Source organism: Haematobia irritans, chromosome 4 (genome assembly GCF_050003625.1).
Source record: "Haematobia irritans isolate KBUSLIRL chromosome 4, ASM5000362v1, whole genome shotgun sequence".
In the NCBI taxonomy this organism is placed as follows: domain Eukaryota; kingdom Metazoa; phylum Arthropoda; class Insecta; order Diptera; family Muscidae; genus Haematobia; species Haematobia irritans.
This window is the reverse complement of record NC_134400.1, coordinates 165,629,539-165,639,114: the sequence shown is the minus strand read 5'-3', so window position 1 is coordinate 165,639,114 and position 9,576 is coordinate 165,629,539.

Here is a 9,576-nt window from a genome sequence, read left to right as displayed (position 1 = left end):
GTCAAGTGACTCAATTTTTTTTGGAAAACGAGAATTACCGTACAAATCAGTCAATTTGCATTACAAAAAAGATGTGGATGAACAGTATTTTATAAACTTTCACAATATTTGGTGTTTCAACGAGAGAACAAAGGAAAGAAAACAAATTAAAGCCAAATTAAAGAATCACTCAATTGCAGACGAAAAAGAGCCATCTACGGTGTGCAGACAAACTACAGCGCTGTGAATTCACTTGAGATGTCTATACCTTCCTTGGTCTATGATAAGTCAATTTGCATTCCAAAAAAAGTGTGAATGTATAGCATTTTATATGCTTTTACAATATTTGGTGTTTCATCAAGAGAACGGTGTGCAGACAAACTACAGCGCTGTGAATTCACTTGAGATGTCTATACCTTAATTGGTCTACGGTAGCGTTGCGTGTCAGCTGTTTGTTATACCCTTCACCACTACTGTGGTACAGGGTATAATAAATTTGTGCATTTGTATGTAACGCCAAGAAGGAGTAATCATAGACCAACCTTTTAGTATACGGATCGGCTTAGAATTATTCTGAATCGATTTAGCGATGTCCGTCTGTCTGTCTGTTGGTGTATTTTTGTGGGCAAAGTACAGCTCGCAGTTTTAGTCCGATTGTCCTAAAATTTGGTATAGGGTCCTGTTTCGGCTCAAAGACGATCCCTATTGATTTTGGAAAAAATCGGTTCAGATTTCGATATAGCTGCCATATATATTTTTTACCGATCTGGTCATAATTGGCGTGTATATCAACCGATCTTCCTCAAATTCCGTACATCCGAATATTTTATGAGTATCGAAAGACTTGCAAAATATCAGCCAAATCGGTTCAGATTTAGATATAGCTCCCATATATAGCTTTCGCCCGATTTACACTCATTTGCCCACAGAGACCAATTTTTTGCTCTGATTTAGTTGAAGTTTTGCACAGGGAGTAGAATTAGCATTGTAGCTATGCGTGCCAAATTTGGTTGAAATCGGTTCAGATTTAGATATAGCTCCCATATATATGTTTTTCTGATTTCGACGAAAATGTTCAAAATACCAACATTTTCCTTGTTAAATCGCCACTGCTTAGTCAAAAAGTTGTAAAAATGACTCTAATTTTCCTAAACTTCTAATACATATATATCGAGCGATAAATCATAAATAAACTTTTGCAAAGTTTCCTTAAAATTGCTTCAGATTTAAATGTTTCCCATATTTATTTTTTACTAAAATTGTGTTCCACCTAAGTGCATAAGCAAACTTAAATTTTGAGTCTATCGTTTTTATAAAAGTCTATCAAATTCTGTCCAAATCGATTGATATTTAAATGTATGTATTTGGGACAAACCTTTATTTATAGCCCCCAACACATTTGACGGATGTGATATGGTATCGAAAATTTAGATCTACAAAGTGGTGCAGGGTATAATATAGTCGGCCCCGCCCGACTTTAGACTTTCCTTACTTGTTTTTGATATACGACAGTCCATACAAACGATTACCCAACGTTTGCACAACGTAAACGTGTCGTAAGATTCAGAAAAAACAAAAATTTACGTGTCGTTGTCGTATCAGCTGATCAAAACACAGGCGTCATCGATTGAAAGAAGAAGAAAAATGCTATTAGCGTGAGCATATATTTAATTAAAAATTTACTGCGTTGTTTTCAGTTAAAATGGAACCTTTTTTCTGCCTGTTCTTGATAGTTTGTTGGTACGTTCATTCTTTTAGGCTATTCGCCAAAGAATCATACGTTGACGTTATGTTACAGCTACGTTACATTTTTGGATGCATAATCAGGCCTTAAATTTACATCACTAGAAAGGTAAAGGTAAGATCTTTTAAATGAGGAATGATCCCAGCTTATACGATTATCTGTGTATGTCTATAGAAACAAATGTGATTTTGAACCGGTTTTATAAAGCCGGTTATAAATAAAAAGTACTAGTAATAGGTTTTAAAGTGCCTTTCCACAAAAGTAAAATTTGCCGTGACATTAAGAGTGGAATTTTGCATAGGAAATTACTATATTAAAATTTATTTTAAAGTGGTTTTCGGGGTAAAATAAAAAAAACGGTTTTAAACCGGTTATGGGAACCTAGTTTTAGTGAACTGATTATTCGGAAATCCACATCACTAGGTTCTGCGGAGAATTAAAATGTAGTAATGGCGCTTGCGAAAAACTAAAAGCAATCAAGTGATTTTTTATAAAGCTGGTTATAAATAAAAAGTACTAGTAATAGGTTTTAAAGTGCCTTTCAACAAAAGTCAAATTTGCCGTGACATTAAAAGTGGAATTTTGCATAGGAAATTACTATATTAAAATTTATTTAAAAGTGGTTTTCGGGGTAAAATAAAAAAAAACGGTTTTAAACCGGTTATGGGAACCTAGTTCTAGTGAACCGATTATTCGGAAATCCACATCACTAGGTTCTGCGGAGAATTAAAATGTAGTAATGCCGCTGGCGAAAAAAATAAAAGCAATCAAGTGATTTTTTTTAAATCGCGTATGTATACAAACCGTTTAATGTATACAGTTCTAATGATGGATGTAATAAGAGTCGCAGAGGAAATTTTTTTGATAATTTTTTTTTTAATTTTCTTTTTAAAACCGGGTATTGAAAAAGCTTAATATCTTCGATTTTTTATGAAATTTTTTATAAAGAAAATTTTACATTCGGTTCTAGTAGAGATATCTGCACAAATTTGAATTTGACGGATTTGAAAACCGGTCTTCGATTTTTTATTTTGTCAAAAAGTGGTGGATAAAGATCAGTGAAAATAAGTTTCAACCACTTGCTTTGTTGTAAAAAAAAAAAAAAACTTAACAAAAATTAACATTTCCAAATGGACTTGGGTACTTTCAGTATGAAAGTATTTCTCAAGTTGTTTTTTTATTATTTATTTATTTTTTCACTTCTTCAATACTTCTCACTACAACTTTCTACTTTTGGAAGAAACATACAACAGAATAGATAGAAATACAGCAAACCGATGCTCAAAACCCGGATTAACCGAATATTTTCACTATCCGGATGCGGCTTTTGTAAGGGTATCGAATCAACCGATGTTGGTTTTAGACACCCTAATTACACCACAGGTATTGAACTTCTCTCTTATCAATGAGTGCTGTCCGATTCTATGTTTAACTCAACGAGAAGGGACCTCCCTTCTTAAGCCTAGTGCTAAGATCACGTTTTCACACTAAAAACTGTTATACTTCATATAAAAAACGTTAGCGCTGAATAAATATGAAATCTTTGTTTTGAGCATTTTTAAACACATATCTATACAACCCTGGATTTTTCGCACGAAAAAATAGACCGGCATATTATTTCGCATAAATAAGTTAACATTCCCGCGTTTGACACCCTATTTACGGAGATAGATGAAGATATTCGGTCTCTTTATTATCTCTCTAGTGATGTACGTTATTATAGACGATTAGTTACTTACACTTAAGAACCGAATAACCGGGAAAATTTATCAAAACACCAGCTATATCAAACCCAATCAAAAATATAAATTATAGTCAACATATTTTTCACACCCGCCGACTTGAATCTCTACCAACAATGTTTACATTTTATTTGATTTTTGTATTTATTTTTATGACATTAATCTTTTGGTTAAATCACAATAATATCTCGCAGATGTTTTGAGAAAACAGCGCTTAATAGTTTCCAGGTAAATTTTATTTCATTTTTTTAAGCTTTTTCTTTAACACAAAAAAACCAAAACACAACACACGAAAAAATCTAAAAACTCTTCGAGCTCATATGGTTGTTATTATGCCTTATTCGAATTGTTGTTACATTTGATTTTGTTTAAAACAAAATTTTGCAATCACTAGACGATGAGATTTTCAAAACACAATACCGCCATAAAGCCACAACGTCAAAACAAGACAAAAACACCAAAGTGAGACACAAATCTTTGTTTTAGTTTTTTTTTCCTGATTCACAATTCAATGACACCATGCGAGACACTCGAATATAACAAAGAGCTATGACCGTGCGTAGACAGCGCCGCGTACTTGTATGATTTTTTGTTAATAGGGCAGGCTATCAATCAAAAGTATCATCTCATACGAAAAACACACTTAAAACGAGGTGCGCGTTTGGTGCAATACAAATAAGATAGCACCATTATTAAATTCACTTCATATTACAACAACGAGGACGAAAATAAATGTAAAAGATGTTTTCCCCAAAAATTCCTTACATCAAATTGATCGAGCCACAAAAAACCAATGATACAAAAATTCCAACTTCTTACACCCAATTCACAAAAACAACAAAACGCACGCGATTCCGTCTCCCGATATTTTCCGCACAATGAACCGTTTCGTTGCGTTCTGATAAATGTACTGAGTACACACAAGATGCACCATTCATATCAAAGCTCCCATACTCTCAAAACACAAACAAAATACCCAAAAAGCAAAAAAAAAAGAAACAAACAAAAAACCAGCTGTTGAATGGAGAGTCGTTAGTATTATTGGTTTTTGGATCCCTCAGCAGATAAGTGTGTGTGTGTGAGTGAGCAAGTATTTGCCTCATGGCGTTACATACAAATTAAACTCTCACAACTTTATAAACACCAGTGCTGCCGCTACTACTTCAATCGAAGTATTTTGCTTCATTTTCACAAAATTTACTTCGTCACTCCTTCTTCCAAAAATCTGCTTCACTTTTTGTTCTGCTTAAAATTTTTAAATTTTTCCCCATATTACCTAATTGTTTTTCCTATTCCTTTAATTACGATGAACATAGCGGTTTTAATCATTGAATTATTTGCATAGTTGTTAGAGACCATATACTTACACCATGTACCAAATTTCAGCCGGATCGGATGAAATTTGGTTCTCTTAGAGGATCCGCAAGCCAAATCGGGGGATCAGTTTATATGGGGGCTATATATAATTATGGACCGATGTGGACCAATTTTTCATGGTTGTCATATGCTGAAGCCATGTACCAAATTTCAGCTGGATCGGATGAAATTTGCTTCTCTTAGAGTCCCCGCAATTTGGGGGTCCGTTTATATGGGGGCTATAAGTAAAAGTGGACCGATATGGCCCATTTGCAATACCATCAGACCTACATCAATAACAACTACTTGTGCCAAGTTTCAAGTCGATAGCTTGTTTCGTTCGGAAGTTAGCGTGATTTTAACAGACGGACGGACATGCTTAGATCGACTCAGAATTTCACCACGACCCAGAATATATATACTTTATGGGGTCTTAGAGCAATATTTCGATGTGTTACAAACGGAATGACAAAGGTTATATACCCCCCATCCTATGGTGGAGGGTATAATAAAATGAATTCTATTGTTTTGTTTTCAAAAATGTATGCTACTTCAATTTTATTCAATCTACTCCACTTTTTTCCAAAATCTACTTCACTCAATTTTTCACTAGCGGCAGCACTGATAAACACCATTCGTAATGACACCCTCTCCCGATCAAGTGTCAAGAAACAAACAGTTTTAGTCGACGATTTGTTTTTGTAGCATGTATCATAAGTTACAAGGCACAGTGATACCAAGTAGAAAATAATTGATCCCGATTCTTGACAAGATAGTAAATTACTATGAGTAAGAATGTATGCTCTCTTTGCTTAAAATTGCTGAAAAGTACGCGAACGGCATCCAGTAACTATTTGCACATTCAGCTTTTAAAACATTAAAACAAACAAGTAAGGAAAGTCTAAAGTCGGGCGGGGCCGACTATATTATAACCTGCACCACTTTGTAGATCTAAATTTTCGATACCATATCACATCCGTCAAATGTGTTGGGGGCTATATATAAAGGTTTGTCCCAAATACATACATTTAAAAATCACTCGATTTGGACAGAATTTGATAGACTTCTACCAAATCTATAGACTCAAAATTTAAGTTGGCTAATGCACTAGGGTGGAACACAATTTTAGTAAAAAAATATGGGAAACATTTAAATCTGAAGCAATTTTAAGGAAACTTCGCAAAAGTTTATTTATGACTTATCGCTCGATATATATGTATTAGAAGTTTAGGAAAATTAGAGTCATTTTTACAACTTTTCGACTAAGCAGTGGCGATTTAACAAGGAAAATGTTGGTATTTTGACCATTTTTGTCGAAATCAGAAAAACATATATATGGGAGCTATATCTAAATCTGAACCGATGTCAACCAAATTTGGCACGCATAGCTACAATGCTAATTCTACTCCCTGTGCAAAATTTCAACTAAATCGGAGTTAAAAATTGGCCTCTGTGGTCATATGAGTGTAAATCGGGCGAAAGCTATATATGGGAGCTATATCTAAATCTGAACCGATTTCAACCAAATTTGGCACACATAGCTACAATGCTAATTCTACTCCCTGTGCAAAATTTCAACTAAATCGGAGTTAAAAATTGGCCTCTGTGGTCATTTGAGCGTAAATCGGGCGAAAGCTATATATGGGAGCTATACCTAAATCTGAACCGATTTCAACCAAATTTGACACGCATAGCTATAATGCTAATTCTACTCCCTGTGCAAAATTTCAACTAAATCGTAGCAAAAAATTGGCCTCTGTGGGCAAATGAGTGTAAATCGGGCGAAAGCTATATATGGGAGCTATATCTAAATCTGAACCGATTTGGCTGATATTTTGCAAGTTTTTCGAGACTCACAAAATATTCGGATGTACGGAATTTGAGGAAGATCGGTTGATATACACGCCTATTATGACCACATCGGTGAAAAATATATATGGCAGCTATATCTAAATCTGAACCGATTCAATAGGGATCGTCCTTGAGCCGCAACAGGACCCTATACCAAATTTTAGGACAATCGGACTAAAACTGCGAGCTGTACTTTGCACACAAAAATACACCAACAGACAGACAGACGGACATCGCTAAATCGACTCAGAATTTAATTCTAAGACGATCGGTATACTAAACGATGGGTCTCACACTTTTCCTTCTTGGCGTTACATACAAATGCACAAACTTATTATACCCTGTACCACAGTAGTGGTGAAGGGTATTAAAACGAATCCTGATTTTTTATACCCTCCACCATAGGATGGGGGTATATTAACTATGTCATTCCGTTTGTAACACATCGAAATATTGCTCTAAGACCCCATAAAGTATATATATTCTGGGTCGTGGTGAAATTCTGAGTCGATCTGAGCATGTCCGTCTGTTGAAATCACGCTAACTTCCGAACGAAACAAGCTATCGACTTGAAACTTGGCACAAGTAGTTGTTATTGATGTAGGTCGGACGGTATTGCAAATGTGCCATATCGGTCCACTTTTACGTATAGCCCCCATATAAACGGACCGCCAAATTTGGCTTGCGATTGCTCTAAGAGAAGCAAATTTCATCCGATCTGGCTGAAATTTGGTACATGGTGTTAGTATATGGTCTCTAACAACCATGCAAAAATTGGTCCATATCGGTCCACTTTTACGTATAGCCCCCATATAAACGGACCCCCAGATTTGGCTTGCGATTGCTCTAAAAGAAGCAAATTTCATCCGATCAGGCTGAAATTTGGTACATGGTGTTAGTATATGGTCTCTAACAACCATGCAAAAATTGGTCCATATCGGTCCACTTTAACGTATAGCCCCCATATAAACGGACCCCCAAATTTGGCTTGCGATTGCTCTAAAAGGAGCAAATTGCATCCGATCCGGCTGAAATTTGGTGCATGGTGTTAGTATGTGGTCTCTAACTACCATGCAAAAATTGGTCCACATCGGTCCATAATTATATATAGCCCCCATATAAACCGATCCCCAGATTTGGCTTGCGGAGCCTCTAAGAGAAGCAAATTTCATCCGATCCGGCTGAAATTTGGTACATGGTGTTGGTATATGTTCTCTAATGACCATGCAAAAATTGGTCCACATCGACCCATAACTATATATAGCCCCCATATAAGCCGATCCCCTGATTTGACATCCGGAGCCTCTTAGAGGAGCAAAATTCATCCGATCCGGTTGAAATTTGGTGCGTGGTGTTAGTATATGGTCTCTAACAACCATGCAAGAATTGGTCCATATCGGTCCATAATTATATATAGCCCCCATATAAATCGATCTCCAGATTTGATCTCCGGAGCCTCTTGGAGGAGCAAAATTCATCCGATCCGGTTGAAATGTGCAACGTGGTATTAGTATAAGGCCGCTAATAACCATGCCAAAATTGGTCCATATCGGTCTATAGTTATATATAGCCGATCCCCAATCACACAAAAATTGGTCCATATCGGTTCATAATCATGGTTGCCACTCGAATCAAAAATAATCTACCAAAACTTTATTTTTTATAGAAAACATTGTCAAAATGTTATTTCTATAGAAAATTTTGTCAAAACTTTATTTCTATAGAAAATTTTTTCCAAATTTTATTTCTATAGAAAATTTTGTCAAAATTTTACTTCTATAGAAAATGTTGTCAAAATTTTATTTCTATAGAAAATTTTGCCAAAATTTTATTTCTATAGAATTTTTTTTCCAAATTTTACTTCTATAGAAAATGTTGCCAAAATTTTATTTCTATAGAAACTTTAAACTTAATTATATACGTATTTAATCGACCTTTTCTAGTTTAATATATACCACGTATGGACTATGTGGTATATATTAGGAAGTTTTAAGATACCTTGCCATCGGCTTCAGTAGAAGTTTCTACGCAATCCATGGTGGAGGGTACATAAGCTTCGGCCTGGCCGAACTTACGGCTGTATATATTTGTTAACTTTCAATTGCAGTTGCACTGGTGCTTTGTTTGTTATCAACAACCAGCTGGCAACGTATGCTATGGTTTGCAAGATTTTACTGGAGAAAAATCTCTAGCAAAAACTTGCAATTTCTCTATTTGATAACTGTCAAATGTAGTCTCTCTCCGACTCTCTTTTGCTGGATGCTTGGTGTAAACGACTGACTTCCATTAAAGGTCCATGTAAGGTCCGCTTTATAATTATTTTTTTCCCCCATATAAATTTTCCCATATTTTTAGGTCGCTTAGAAGCGATATATATATATATAAAATTTTGACAAAATTTTCTATAGAAATAAAATTTTGACAAAATAAAATATAAGAAATAAAATTTTGAAAAAATTTTCTATAGAAATATAATTCTGAAAAACTTTTCAAAATAATTTTTGAGATCTCAACAGACATTTTTTATTGAATTAAAAATTTGACCAAATTTTCTATAGGAAAAAAAAATTGATACATTTTTCTATAGAAATAAAATTTTGATAATATATATATGTATGTATAGTTTTGACAACGCTTTCTAAAAATGCAATATCTTTAAAAATTTTAATTTTCTTGTTATTTCATACTACCAAAGTCCATTGTATGTAAGTTCTCCCTTTATGTAGAAGTATTAACTTTGCTTGAATTTGCATCACTTCTTAAGGTGTGATGTGAATTTAGTGTTTTAGATGTGCATTTTAACGCTTGTCTGGAACGTTCACTCAAATTCAAAAATTCGCAATTTTTCTGGAATGGATTCAGCATTTTCTTTTTGCCAAATTTAAATAATTTTTACCAACTCAT